This window comes from Vicugna pacos, chromosome 20, assembly GCF_048564905.1.
Source record: "Vicugna pacos chromosome 20, VicPac4, whole genome shotgun sequence".
Classification (NCBI taxonomy): domain Eukaryota; kingdom Metazoa; phylum Chordata; class Mammalia; order Artiodactyla; family Camelidae; genus Vicugna; species Vicugna pacos.
Genome location: NC_133006.1, coordinates 28732131 through 28748472, shown reverse-complemented (window position 1 = coordinate 28748472; position 16342 = coordinate 28732131). Strand labels below are relative to the sequence as shown.

The 16342-nt window shown below is 33.8% G+C and overlaps 1 long non-coding RNA gene across 2 annotated transcripts in view; it reads right to left on the bottom strand.

Moving 5' to 3' along the window:
• Positions 1-16342, bottom strand: part of LOC116284473 (uncharacterized) — a 131878-nt gene that overhangs the window by 11491 nt on the left and 104045 nt on the right. For both annotated transcript variants that reach the window (XR_004194245.2, XR_012062319.1), the window contains exon 4: positions 5084-5221. This is a non-coding gene — a long non-coding RNA (uncharacterized lncRNA). The remainder of the gene's footprint in view (positions 1-5083; positions 5222-16342) is intronic.

Genomic DNA, 16342 nt, shown 5'->3' with positions numbered 1-16342 from the left:
GACTGAATTATGAGTGAAATATATCCCAGTCATTGCCCAAAACATGAGGAGCTCTCCATATGTTCATATACCTCCAGAGTCACACAATCCACAAACTTCCAACTATTATAAACTCTTTTAAAAATAAAATGTAATACTCCTAGTCTAAAACACACTTCTAAGTGCCAAGTTCTTCCTAGAGTATTAGGACTTGTGTCAGGGTAATGGTGACAGAAGGAATAAATCTGTTCCTTTGTTTATGCCCACAGTTGGAAACAAAGTGAGTATCAGCCCACACAATTCAGTTGGCATTATTCTAAAATACCCTCCTCCCACATGAGGCAGGATTTCATATTTGCAGAAAGTATTTATCCCAGGGGCTGCAAGCAATATGACATTGACTCTGTCTCAGACTTCTAAATCGCCATATTTAGGTAGGTTACAAAGGCCACGTCAAGTGTCTTTCAACACATTGTAAGAATGAGGAATGTGGTGGAAAGGACTATACATTCTTAGAAGGGCTGCATCTATTTAACCACTTTGTAATGGACATCAGCGGGATAGCAGCCTAGCCTGCACTTACCAATGTTTGACCGAGTAGATGGTCATTTTGCAGGAAGCCACTGGTTACCCAGGACTTTTCAGGGTGGGTCCATGACAGCGTGGTCTGGCCACATATATCAAAAGCTGAGGGAAGTGGGGCACCAGTCTTCACATTTGCTTGAATGCCAAGTTGAAACTATGAAGATGTTTTATTGTCTGAACAGTGACGGTGTCCTGAGCTGTATCATGATATTAAGTCAAATTACTTCCGCTTAATTCTCATCACAGCATGATTTTTAAATTAAAATTAAATGTTTGTCTTTTCTCTTTTAGTTGCTACTTACCCCTTATGTAAAAGGCATGAAAGAGTTAAGTAGCAAAACCCACTAATACAGACTTTTTCTGCAGAAAGTCATGTTTTTAATTAACTCACTTACTTCTTTTATAAGCATTTGTTACTCATATCTACAATGTATCTGTCACTGAACCAGGCAATAGAAATGCAAATACAAAGATATCTCCTTTGCTTTCAAGAAGGTTATAACGTCTTAGAGAAGACACACAAAATTAGGTTACAGTGGAATATGATGAGTGCTTCAGCAGTAATATGAATATTTGCTCTGGAAAACATACCAGCAACAAAAATTTTTGGTTTTAGCTGATAGCCTTATAGAGAAGAAATCTTTGCCTTAATTAATGAATAGAAGCTCACCTGAAAGGGGGGTTTGCTTTACATTCTAGTGCAAAAACATTGTAGCAGAATGGTCTGATCTATCTTTCAACTCCTGCAGCTGCAGTGGGGGGGTGACTATGGTATTGAAGAAGACAGTGACCTTTTTACAGGACCAAAGGGAAAACCTGTCAGTAAATGGCCTTGGGCTTTCATCTCAGAAGTTACTTTAAACACATCTTAATTTGAGGAGCTGCATAAATCTCTCCCCACCACAGACTTGAAGCTTGAATGCATTTGCAAACATTTCAAAACACTACCAAGATTTTGTTCCTTGTAATGGTTGCAAACATCCCATAGATTTAGGTAACAGCAATCAGGAATCAGAAGATATCAAAATGATACAAGCGTAGAGCTGTGATTAATAGAGGCACAGAGAACATAAGGATGAAATGTGAAGAACTGCCACTACAGAAACTGACCATGCTCCACTGTTACCGTGGAGGATTTCACACCACAGTACAGCCGGTCTTTCAAAGACAGTGAGAGAAGCCAGAGCCACAGAATTTTAAAGATGAGGAAAGATCTGAATGAAGACCCCCACTGAGACCCCTTGTCCCACTGCTTCTGGATGAGGTCACAAATACTACGGTAAGGAGGTAATCCCATTTAATAGGTTGCAACTATACCTGAACCTTACCTACTTTTCTTGTTATGTATGGCCCAAAGATGAATGGTGCATTGTTTAGCTGCACATTTCCTGGCATGTGGGCAGCTCTCCATAAATATTTACGGGAGGAATGTGTACACTGTAAATTGTTCATGCCACAACACAAGTAGTTTTCTTTCCCCCATATTAATCCTTTATTAGTTATTATAAAGCGCATGTTAAAAGAATCCCTTCTACTGTTGCTACATAAAGGTCTTAGAAGGGAAAGGATGTACCAAACATCTGCAGCTACTGCTGAGTTATTCTAGTTCAATAAACCACGGAAAGTAATGCTGAAAGGAGGGTTCTTCAGTTTGACAGATCCTCTTCGTAGGCTAGCCTCCTTTTTAATCTACAGTTCTTACCTTTCTATAAATATCACTTAAATTGAGGGAAAAAAACAATCTGAGTTTGGTAGATTTTCATGGCACGTGTCAGACTGATAACTCTTTCGGTGAGTCAAGAGTTTATGTGGAACCCAAAAAGCTGTCATGAGTGACATATCTATGATGGCTCTGGTGGAAAAAGTTGCTTCATGTGCCTCTATCTTTGTTAATTACTGAAAGAGACGTTTCTTAAAGCCCAGACCATGTTAGACAATGAAGAAAGGGATTTTAAGCCATTTCATAGGAAAGAATTTAAAAGTTTTCAAGGCTTTTAAAAAAACCGTCAGAAATTAACCTAAATTATACAATACTTACCAAGACTCCAAATAACCAAAAGCTAAAATAATCCAAATTTGATGTTGTAACTACTATTATTCATACTTTTGGTTTATGACTAGAAATAACATCCTAGTTCTTCCTGAATCACAGAATTAAATTTAGAATAACTGTATTATGATGTATATTTGATAATATTCTGTTCATCTGAATATTGGTCTATCATATAAATGTTACACATTTATTCACTCATTCAAAAAAGCATTTATGGCGGGGAAGGGTGTAGCTCTGTGGTAGAGTACGTGCTTAGCATGCCCGAGGTTCTGGATTCAATCCCCAGTACCTCCATTAAAAATAAAGAAAGAAACCTAACTAATCCCTCCTCCAAAAAAAGCTTTTACTTTCTATTTGAGGGCAGTATGCTAGATACTATGGTTATAAATAAATGGATTGGTCCCTACCCTCAGGAAGATTAAAATCTAGTATATTAAAACTACAACTTTTTGTTTGTTTTGTCACCTCTGTCTGGCCAATGACTGTCACATTTGACTAAGATGATGGATTCATAGCCATTGTGCAACAAAAAAGGTGGAGAAAAAGACACTAGACACAAGAAAGGATAACAAAAAGTCATCTATTATTTATACTGATAGCAGCACCTTATTATTATTATTATATTATTATTGTTATTAATAAAGCCTTTTTTTCCCCCATCAGATTGAAATCTCACTTTCAGGATACTTCAGGCCAAAACTTATTCAAGAAATAACCCCAAATCACAGATGTAGAAAACAAACTTATGGTTACCACTGGGGGAAGGGGATGGAAAGGGATAAATTGGGAGTTTGAAATTTGTAGATACTACTATATATAAAATAAATAAACAAGTTTATACTGTATAGCACAGGGAACTATATTCACTATCTTATAGTAAACTATAATGAAAAGGAATATGAAAACAAATATATGTATTTATATGTATGACTGAACTATTGTATACCAAAAATTGACATAACATTGTAAATTGACTGTTACTTCAATAAAATTTTTTAAAAAAAGAGAAAGAATCCCAGCTACATGGTGGTAAAGAAAATTCAAGATTCAAGACAACTGAAGTCATAAATAGCTCATGGCTCAACTTAATTGTTCTTTCTCCTCTCAATGCTGCCTGTTAAAATTTTGTGATTGGAATGCTTTCCATCTGTGCCTTTACTTGAATTGTGCAAACATAGCTGATGAAAACCATTATCGCTCTTTTAGTCTCCAATCTGCTTTGTGTTGACACACTCACAACCAGACAAGCGTTAGCTCAGTCACACACGATGTTATATATGCTTTATGTCCCATGTTCAGAGTTTCTCTCTGTACTTCAAACTGCTTTACTCACTCTTATTGTTACGGAGAATATGTACCCACACGCATGCAGACATATTATCCATAGGATTGATCATTGTGAAAGTTGTGTTGGGTTCTTTTAAATATTAAACATTATTAAATGTAAAGGTAATATTAAATGTAAAGGCTCTAGTAAATTAATGAAAACAATAGAATATGTTACTTCAGCAAATATTGGTTCTTGATATTTTTTTCCTCCAATAAAGTGTTTTCACTTCTCTCACGCATTTACACATTCTTCTCACAAGGCTACCATGGTGACCAAGTACTGCTCTACAGGGCACCATTCACATTATTGTTTTTTTCAGTTATTGAATTCTTTATTTCTGGTTGGGTTTTATAATTTCTACTTCCTTGTTAAAATCCTCACTGGGTTCATCTATTCTTTTTTTGGGGGGTGGGTAATTACTTTTTTAATGGAGGTACTGGGGATTGAACCCAGGACCTTGTGCATGCTAGACAGACACTCTACCACTGAGCTATATCCTTCCCCTAATGTAGATGTATTTTGAATATGTTCATGAATATGTCCTTCTACTCTGCTATCTTGAATGATCTCCTACGGTGCTATTAAAAAAATAATTGTGTAGCTAATTTTATTTATGGATGTCCTTTCTTAAAACCTCCTTTTCTAGAACAACTCATTGAAGAATTATCATATACGTAGTGTCTGTATTATGATTACTGCTCACACATTCCCTTGGTGATTATAGTCCTCATGTACCAAATAAACTATGTAAGATACCAAAGCTAAAAGTCAAATGGACCATTTCCCCTTTGGTCCCTCCATTTATACAACTCATGCTTCTGAGTTTCTCTCTGTAATTATTATGTTCTGAGAGGAGATAACAAAATGTTCTTTGTAGACAGTACAGATACCTCTAAACCCAAATGATCTAAATAGTCTATGTCTATATATTGTCGTGTAGATGGAACATTTTTGCAGCTCAGTCAGTGAAATGTATACTATTTCTATGCTTGAAGAGATTTGTAGCTGATTACATTTGTAGCACATAATACCTCTTCCCAGGAAATATGTTGATTTCATATAAGTGTTTTATGAAGGTGGTATGTAAGTATGCACGTGTGTGTGTGTGTATGTGTGTGCACACTTTCAACACATACCTCCTGATTTCTTCACGATTATCCAGGAGAGCCTTTCCTGGAGAGTTTTATTTCTAAGCTTCACGTGAACATCTGGAGTTTTCAAGGTGAAAATGACTCCTTGTGGGTTGGTCTTAACAGCACGCTGGGTAGCACACACTGAAAGAGATTAAGATGGACAATGGGACCACACAACAGTTTCCTCCCTTATAAACCTTTTACATCACTTATCAGAATTTTAATTCCATCTGCTAAGTAACGCAGGGCCCAAAAGCAGAGACTGTGCGTGCAGCCACGGGCTGGACCCCTCACTGCTTTCTCATGGCACCTGCACTGCTGTTTCTGTGGGCCTCTGGTGAAGCAAGGCAAGTCTGAGTTAAACGGTTAATCCTTTAATTTTTTCAATAGGAAGAGAAAACATGATTTTAATGACCATTTGCCCATTGCTGGAAAAGTATAGCCCTTTACAATTTAGATCCAAATAATCTTATCAATTAACATATTTTAGAATGATTTAAGTTAGAGTATTTAAATATAATTCTTGGAAGAAAGATCTTTCCTTAACAAAGCTGGAGTGCTCATTGCCAGGCAGCAGAGATGGGCAATGTTAATGTCAATTTCTTTACTTTTTATAAATGCCACCTGTGTTACCAGCATTGATTTGAAGGTGATGTAATTTTCTTGCACATCCATTAGTTTTATAGGTTTTTGGCAAGCCCTGCTGCTGTGTTGATTAGATATAGTAACTGTGTCTATTTAAACATGGTTTTAAATGCTTGGCTCGACTCTCTATATTGGCTGGATAACAAGACATACAGTAGATGCTTTAACTTAAGGTTGTGCTAAGCAGTGATTTGACACATAGCTTAGTGTTTAGCCACTTGTGATAATAAGCACTTTAATTGTGGAGTTAATTGTAGGTACCTGCAAGACATACCTTTAAGTGATCCTGACAAATGAGATACAGACCCTCATTTGTGAGAGTGGCTTTATTCTAACAATGTTTCTGAAAGCTCAGTCCTCAAAACAGCAGGATCAGCATCATCTGGGAACATGTGAGAAATGCAAATTCTTGGCCCCACCCCAGACCCGCTGAATCAGATTCTCTGGGGGTGGGGCCCAGGAAGCTGCTTTAACAAGCTTTCCTGGTGATTCTTCCCATGCTAGTTTGAGAACCTCTAGTATAAGAGAATCCCTGACACGCAGTGCTGCTACATTCTGGCACCAAATAACTCAACGTGAATCATTTTTATAATTACTCTTAATGAATTAACCTTCTGTACCCAAATTAGCAAATGCTGGAAAATCATTTAACATTAATGAAAAATTATCAGTTATCTCTTAATTTTTGAATATTTATCCTCACCCTGATAGATAGTGGCTTATAATAAATGTATTAGGATTGAGGTTTGCAGTGAGGGAAAGCAGCTAATCTTTGTTTTCTTTATCTCTCCTTGCTTCCTCGTTTTCATTATCTAAAGAAGTTAACATCGCATGCTCCATTACACAAGATGCAGCTTTTATTATCTTTTATCTCTTCCTGAACCCCTTCTATAAATGCTACTTGATTACTCTTGCATGTTGAGATAGACATTTAGAATAATCAAAACATCGAGAAAGTGATGCTTGGTTAATCAGGGCAGCGCAGCTTCCATGACACAGATAAATGGGCTGAGGCCGATGTAAACACAAGTTCTACTGGACGGGCTGAGATGATGTTTTACGGGAAGGAATAGAGTGAGAGACTTGATGCTAACGAATAAACAAACAAAATGGGAACATACGAATTTTCCAACAAAAGAAGTATTAATTTCTCTAGGGAAAATAAGAGCCCCGATAATTTAGATATCTTGAAATTCACTGCAGGGAATTCAATTCACTTGTAATAACATATAGTGGGAAAGAATCTGAAAAAAAGTTTATGTTATATGTATACATATAACTGAATCGCTTTGCTGTACACCTGGAACTAATATTGTAAATCAGCTACACTTCAATAAAAAAATAAAATAAGTAAAATAAAATAATTACAACCAAAAAAAGAATGTTATTTGGAAGAAAGACATTAAAAAAAAACTCTTCAGAATAACACAATCTGCATTTGATAGGCAACTGAAAGGTTATCTATTTGAATAAATCAAGAAAAATATTTTTTAAATTTCATTGTTCATTTGTACATTCACTTATCAAACACTAATTTGACATTTTATTTTTGTCCACTTTTAGCTGAGCTGAAACTATGAGACATTCTGTGTGAGACTTGGAAGCCAGAAATGAACCATAGCCAGGGTGCTTCAGGGCACTGTGTCACTTACACCTTGGTTCACCTTGTGAGGACAAGCTGGAATCCACAGGGATGAACTGGAACTCCTGAGGGTCTCTAACAACCTCTGAAGATCTCTCTCTGATTACAGCTGGACCTGCAGAAGTAGGTATTTCCATAATGTAGGTGTATGTGTAAGTGGTACGGGAATTTGAGATGCTAGAGGAAGGTATCCACCAGGATCCGTGTTTGCAAATCTGAAAATCTCTGTGACTTACAAGTTATAAAGATTTATTTCTGGCTCATAATATGTGGTGATCTCTGCTAAGGAGCTGCGCTCATCCTGTCTTTTCATCTTGTACCCCAGGCAGAAGGAGCAGTCCTGATCTGGAAAATGCCCTTCTCCTGGTAAGGGGTGAGCCCATTCCCTCATGGTCTAGGCTCAAACATACCTTTGGCTACATGAACTCATGTTTTGTTAGGCAAACATGTCACACAGCCAGACCTGAATTCTATGGGGCAGGAACGTATTTTCCTCTTACAAAGAATGGGGAATGAATAGTGGCCAATAGCAATGCCACAACCATAGTAATTAATTAAATAACTCTAAGTTGAGATTGGTTATTATTTATTGGAGGCCTGGAAGGTCCAATGCTCAACCATCTTAAAGCATAAGACAAAAATGCAGTGAGATGAAAACTGGAGAATAGGAAATTTTAAAAAGCAGAAGTTCCAAAAGGAAAAAACTCAACAATTATGGAAGAGAGGTATCACTGAAATAAATATGAAAATAAAATTTCCTTGAATAAAAAAAGTTCTGATTTTGCACCAGACTACAATTATGAAAAAAAGACATACCTTGGAAAATTCTGATAAAATTTCTGACTCTAAGAACTGCTTAAAAAAAAAAAAACCACTAACCATTTATTTTCCAAGTAGAGATAATAAAATAACCCCAAAAGAAAACAAAATTTCAGACCATCGTCAGGCTTTTTATCTCGAATACTGGCAACTACAGAAGAATGAGACAGCAATATAGAGCAGGGAAAGCATAAAGGGCTGCCGTCTTGAGTCCTGAACCAGCCAAGACCTTATTCACCAGTGAAAATGAAAGGTAACTGAGGTTGTGTAGGAATTCTGAGAGTCTTCTCATTTACATCAGTGACAGCATGAATCAGAAAAGAAACACGAAAATTGTAATAACGAGGAAAATATAGTATGAAAAACTGTTACGTAGGCTACATAACTAATTACCTAGCTCACAAGCTAGATATAGGTGGGTACAGAAATATACATCTGTACAGCAATCTGCAGGGCTACACTGAATAGGTAACTGCATAACCAGACTTGCAGTTTACAATGACATCTTCTCTGAAAGTTTGGTGTCCCAACTAATTGGACTGGTTTCCATGCCATACAGGTCGTCACATTTTGAATACTTCCCTTGCAATATAAAGGGTTATATTTATAATTCCTGGAAGTTTTTAAGAAGGACTTTTGAAATAGAAAAGAGATACTGGCCCTGGTTTCTCTGTGGAGACGTAAGTGCAGCTTGGTGGGAAAAATAGTAACTACCTTAATTTCAATGAATTGTATATTCATAAGTGTCTAATTATAAGAACAGCAACTATCTTGATTGGAAAATTTCATTAGAATTCCCAGTTAACAAGACAAACATGAAACAAATAGTAACTTGATTAACTGAGTAACAAAATAAGGAAAAAAAGACAATTAACAATGTATAATGAAGGAAAAATAAAATAGAAGGAATGAAATCAAATTTACTGGTTTTTAAGGTATATAAATAATTTTAAAATCTTGAGTTTAAGAAAAAAATCTAAACTGAAATGAAAACTGTCTTTAGAAAGCAAGAAAAAGAACATTTCAGAAGAATATCTGTGACATAGCAAAATAATATCTTTGTAATATTTCTCTTTTCCCAGAGGGAAATGAACAGCCTTAAATGTCTTTGATGTTAAAGAAGAGAAGGAATTAAATATCCATTTAAGAAGTTAGAAAATAAAAATGCAAGATGTAGGAATTAGTAGAGATAAATGTAAACTGATGAAATAGAAAAAAATAAAAAACATTCAAAGGATAAATAACTATATCTATTCTCTGGGCAGGGAGCAGTAAAATAGGTAACCCCTTTAGAAGTCTGCTTAAAGAATAAAACTGGATAGTCAAAATGGATAATATTAAATATGAGAAAAGAGACAAAACCACAAAGAAAGAAAAGCTAGACAAAAAAGAGAATGCTATTTGAACAATTTGCCAAAAATGACAGAGTAGAAAACTGAACAGAGCCAATTACCAGAGAAGAGATTGAAAGCTGAAGCATCACCACTGAAAAATGGACCTGAACAAGGGCTTGCAGCCAAACATTATGTAATCTTTGAAGAACAGTTAAGTAAGTTTGATATTGTTTAGATTATGCAAGGCTATAGAAAATAATGAAATTCACTCATTTCTTTTGTGAAATTAGCATTATTTTGATACTACTACCTGATATAAAGACTATTATTACAGACAAATCTCAATGAATAAAGAGGTAAAAATTCTAAATCACGTAATAATAGAATTCAGCAGTGCATGAAGAGAGTATTTCACTATTTCTAGTTCGCATTTAAAGAACTTACGGGGCCTTTATATCAGGACATCTATCAACATAATTTATTATAAGCTGATGAAGGGGAAAAAGTTTGATTACTATTAACAGATGCTAAAAATTATTTTATTAAAATTCAGCAGTCAATTCAATTTAAAATTCTAAAAAATTGAGAATCAAAGGAAAGTACTTAAGTGTAACAAAGGCTATTTACAAAAATAGTAAAGCTTAACACAAATTGTGAAAATTGAAAACATTTTATTGAAGATAAAGGACTAGAAAAAGATCTTCACTATCACTATAATTAGTTGTTCTTCAAATTTTAAACATAAGCAATAAAGTCTATGGCCATACTACCCAGAACGCACCTGATCTCATCATAAATATGAGCAATGAAGTGAGACAATGAAATCAACAAGGTAAGCATCTGGTAAACAAAGTTACTTTGCTGGGGATATAACTGAAGATGGAGAAAAGCAAGAGATTTTTGTTTAAAATTTTTATAATTAATATGATTATCTGGACACCTTCATCAATGGCTTTTTTCCTAACCTAGACAATAGCTAGCACAGATGTAAATGGCAAAAACTATTCAATTTAAAATAATATCAGGGGAAAGTATAGCTCAAGTGGTAGATCACATGCTTAGCGTATACAAGGCCCTGGGTTCAATCCCCAGTATCGCCTCCAAAATTAAATAAACCTAATTACCTCCCCCTGCGGAAAAATAAATTAAATTAAATTAAATTAAATTAAGAAAAATAAAATCATATCAAAAACAACAAAATGCCAAAGAATGAAATTTAATAAAAACACTATAATAACTAGAGGAAGAAAAAAATTAAATCTTACTAAATAACTTCAGAGTTTATCATATCACATTTTCTTGGATGGGAAGGCTTAATGTTACATTGTAAAATATACAGTTTATTTCTATATGGAGGAGAGAAAAATAGCCTTATTAGATATCACATGCTATAATGTCACTTTAATGAAATAAAGACAGTATCAGTGTAGGAAAAGAAAAATAGATTAGTGAAACAGAAATAGAAAATTTCAGTTTGTAGGGCTTTAAAACAGGACAAAGCAGTCGTTAATTCAGTGGGAAAAAGATAAATTTTTAAACAACACAGGCACAACTGGCCAACCATCTGGAAAGGAATAAAAATGGAACTTCATCTTACCCGACATACAAAAATAAATTCCAGATGGACCAAATCCTTAAATGAAAAAAACAAATGGACAAACAGAAAAACCATAAAAACTTCATAAATAAGAAGACTATATATACCTAGAAATTAGTGGTTGGGTGATCATTAAAATCAGTTCTGGAATATTGGAAGGTATCATAAATATAGTCAATTTTATACAAAAAATTTTATATGGAAAATATATATAGTCAATAGACGATGACTGATCTGTAAAACCAGTCTAATTTCTAATGACATACAAAGAGTTAATATTTATAAAGAATGAGTTTTTACAAATAGAAAACCAAACAGTTCAATAGAAATTGGATCCAAAATATAACTAAAGAATTCACAGAAAACTAAAACTTTATAGAAAATATACTAAAATATATTCAGAACATGATGATGCTAATAGACACTGTATTGTATTAACTGAAATTTGCTAACAGAATAGAACTTAGATGTTCTCGCATACACAGGCACACAAAGATAATAAACATGAGAAGATAGATGTGTTAATTAACTTCGGGGGAAATCCTTTCACAGAGTGTATATACGTCAAATCATCACGTTATACACTTTAAATATCTTATGATTTTTTGTCGATTATACTTCAATAAGGCTGAAAAATAAAATTATAACTATCTGTAACAGAAAAACCATATATAACTATATAACCTCTCACCTCTGCACCTCCTGATTCTTAGCATTGTTCATAATACGCTAATTTGGTAATATTACAGCACTCTCATAGTGTGGTGTTATGAAGTAAATTTTGTGTTCATAGTACAATAATATATTATTCACATGGCAATAACATTAAAAATCAACCAACAAAAGATAGCCAACCATACCAGCAATACGTAAGTGACTTATGGATTAAAAACAAAAATAATGAAAATGATAGTATTTCTAGGGGAAAAAATGAAACTTTGTATCTACAGATTTTCTCTTTCCTCTATCATTTACTATTCCTATGGAGAAGGCTGAGTGCCAGGCTATTGATTCTGCTTCTCCATATCATTTTTTTTTAATGCCTGGATAACCAAGAAAATATTTCTTTTATCTTAAATCCAGCTACTTTAAGAACATGACCTCATAGTAATTGCCTTGCATCAGTTTTTCCTAGTACATAGTGTAATGTTCCAAATTGTAGACTCAGGTATTATTTACTTTTGAAAAGCTGACTGCTTCTATTATGGTAGGGAATATAATGCAATTCCATTTATTCTGAAAGAAGAATTATGTGTGTGCTAGATAACTTGTATAGCTGTCATTTTCCACTTAAAAATTAATTTCATTCATGCTGCTTTCTATACTACTAATATTGTTTTCTGTCATGTCTTTTGAATTTCTGCGGCTTCCAAATTTCATTTTTCTCTCTTTTTCTGTTATTGTTTTTTTTATTAGTTATGGGGAGAATAGTGCATTAGAAACACCATTTAAAAATATTTAACTAGAAATACCAATTTATAACATTAAAAGCCTTTGACTTGCTATACAGAAAATCAAATTAATTAGAGCATATGAAAAAATTCAGTAGGATGTTATATTATTTAGGGGAGAGGTGATTGGTACTTGGAATACAAATATGAGCTGTGATGGAAATAAGTACTGAGATATAATTTGGAATAGAATACACAGGCGTTGGAGATTGGTTAGATATAACAGGTAGAATTAAGGGAAGTGATTTTTAACTGTTACAATTTACCCATATTATCCCTAATACACCATTAGAATTACACTGAAATCTTTCACTCACTTTTGCACACGATTGGACACAACTAAGTCCATCAACAGCAAAAATCAGCAATAAACACTCCTAATCCAGTCTGAGGTACCAGCCATATAGAAAACATATATATACATACACACACATTCTCTCTTTTCAGTTTCTATTAGCTAACTCTAGTATGGTCTTTTTCATTTAATAAAGTCTAAAGAATAAAATCCCATCAAGATCCAAGACAATGAAAATGTTTTATTTGTGAAAAGAAAAGGATTTCCATATCCAGTAACAGGTTAGTGTCTAAGTAGCAATCTTCTACCGAAAGTAGCTAAAAATACTCAAAAAACATGTAAAGCGTTATCTTAAAAGTGTTGGTGACACGGCAAGTGATTAAGAAATACCCAAGTGAGGGGGTGAGTAAATGTGGGACCACAAAGAGGTTAGCAGAGCACCAAAACCAGTTTCATCCAAGGGTGGTGTTCCAAATCTTTTTACTACTTTTTATAAATCCCCTTTGATTGACTCTTGTGCCATTTCCAGGTTTTATCATCATTCTTAGTGAAGAGCAGCAAGAAAAAATGAGTCTACATATCCTGTCCAGACTGGAAGTATCCTTATTATCTTACAAACTGTACAAATATGATTTACGTACCCTTTTGTTATTTAGATTTTTTAAATCTTTAAATTTTAAAATAAATTAGAATTTTAAATATAAAATGCTGACTAGGTTTAATCTTTTTAGTCTGTCTGGTGCCCCCTTAAAACTTCCTCTTGGATATCTGCCTATTGGAATGCAAAAAAACAGTATGCAGATGAATAAAAGGATCTTTTTCTATTCTAACTGTCCATTTCTAACTGTAATAAATGACATCCAAGAATCATCATCAACAAACTGAACATCCACCATCGAAACTATTACTTCATCTGCACTTTATATGTAGTATATATTAGTTTATTCTATTGTATTTATTGTGTTCTAAATTTTATGATTTGGTTGGAAATACAGAGTGAAGCTTGTTTAAGGACCAGAAAATTCTAATTATTTTTCCTGACCACCTGATATGTATTTGTTGCCTTAAGTATATTATTCAACTTTATCAACATAACACACCTACAATCATAGTATTATTATCTCTATTGCAAAGTGAAAAAATTGATGCTGTTTTCCCTGTAAATTGTCTATGATCATATAGCTGGCTATAAAAAGTGCCGAGACTGGGAAATGAACTCCTATCTCTTTCCAAAGTCAATATACTCTATACCATACTATTTTAATAAAAATTGACAATATCAAATTAATGCTATGTAAAAAGAAAATGTAAATGAGCTTGTCTAATTTCTCTCTTCTATTTTTCACAAATTCAAAACTAAAATTTCTATTTTTTAGCAGAAAGTAAAAAAAAAATTGAGAATGGAAAATCCTACAGAATCTAAGATCTAAGAAACCTTTCTCTCTTTTCCTTGGTTTATTTTATTTTTAAAATTCAACTGGAATCATACTCAAAATTTTAAAAAGTAGATACTTGCTTGAGGAACAAAAACATCCCACAAAATGTATGGAATCCCTTCCCCTGCTAACCTCACTATATTTAAGTAGATAGTAGGAATGAGTTTCCCTATTTTGCTGGGTACTATTACTTTGAGCTTGATATAAAGATTTGGGGGAAGATAAGATTAATTGCATTCCTGGAAACATTAATGTGAGTAACTATTTTGTCAGTGAGTTCATAGAATTTACATGTAGTTTTAATCTGGAGTATTTTTATCAAGTGTAAACATTTTTAAGTGCTTTATGAAAAGCTATTTAATTCTGAGATAGACATTGAAGGCAACTTACTTTTTCATATTTTTTCAAGGTCCAAATGATGCTGCCCCTATGTAAAAAAAAAAAAAATTCCCATTTTGTCATCTCACAAATAGGCTTCCATTTAATGCCTAAGCTTTGGCTTGTTAAAGAGGATTCAAATACATTTTACTGGAACATACAAACATCTAAATAAAGCTGGATGCATTTTTCACTTGGAGAACAAAGGTTAAAAACCAGCCAACATTCTTCAGCTTTTATATCTAAAAAAGATCATTATTTCAGTCAAAGAAAGAACACCTTGTGAACAATTTTTAATTGAAAAAAATACCTGTTACATATTTTCAAATTCTTCCTTTAAAAATTGGACGTAACTGCTTCCGACATTAATATACTCAAATAAATAAGTCTTGATCAGACATTTTGTAAATCCTTGAGTTGATGGTACCCAGCCAAATCTCAGATAGCATTCACCTTTCTTCTAAAAATGCTTGCATAACAATGCTTTCCTACTAAATATTTTCTTAACCTTTTTAATGTTTAAGAATTTTAGTTTACTTTTCTTTTTAAATTAGAATTAAACTGTAGGCTCTGGAGCAAATGCCTTTGTATCCTTGGTTCTTTGGCGATTTCTTTCCCTACGATCTGCTACACTAAGGACTGGACCAGTGGATTAATCTGCAAAAGTATTTCCTTCTTGGGTGTAAATTAAGTCTTTCAAGGAGAGGATGAAATCATTTACTGAGTTCTGAGTTGTAATCTCAAGTGATACATTATCATTGACTTGAATGTGAAACCATAAGTCAAGACAGTGGCTTATTTCTTAAGGATGGTGCAAACCACCTCTCATGAAGGGAAAACATCTGTCTATTTACTATGTTAAATACTATAAAAAAAAAAGTGTGTGTGTGTGTGTATATATATATTTATTTAGCTCATTCCCAACTTCTGTTTATGCTCACTTAAAGATTTCTAAAACAATCCTTGAACTCAAAACTGCTCTGTTTTTGTTGAAAGAATATGCTTTGGGGGCAACACTTTCATACCTCCAAATAGCATTTCAAGAGGTTTGATGGCAATGAAGGGAATAACTTTATGAAATCAAAGTGATATAGACATTTTGGTTTTCCCTGCTGTGTACCATTCATAGATATGGAAATAATGTTATGCTGTGAATCTAGTTACTTATTTTTTTCACTGTGTAGTGTAATTAAAGATTTAATTATTCATTTCCATAAATGGCATTCTGATATGTGGCCTACTGCTTTGCATGAATATAACATTTTTCTCTGGCTCTTCCCAGAAACTAGCTGGTTCTAGTTGACATTTTTAGTCTGCGGTAAATCTAGCATTCTCTGCATATATATTTTGACTTCAACAAGCATTATTAGGCACCCAGTGTTAGCCAGGGTACTGTTCTCAGAGCTCCCCCGATCACATCCAGTCACAAGAAACACAGTAAAAAGCCAGAGTTTGAACCAATAAAAGCAACCCAGCTGTATCCCTGTTCTGCTCCTGTAGCTAACAAATCCACAAACAGGAGGTCCCTCCGGAACTCCACATAAATAGAACACCGACTACGGTTTGTTTTCATCACAAACAAATGAAGTCTCTCCCAATTATTATTATTATTATTATTATTATTATTATTATTATTATTATTATTATTATTATTACTACTACTAC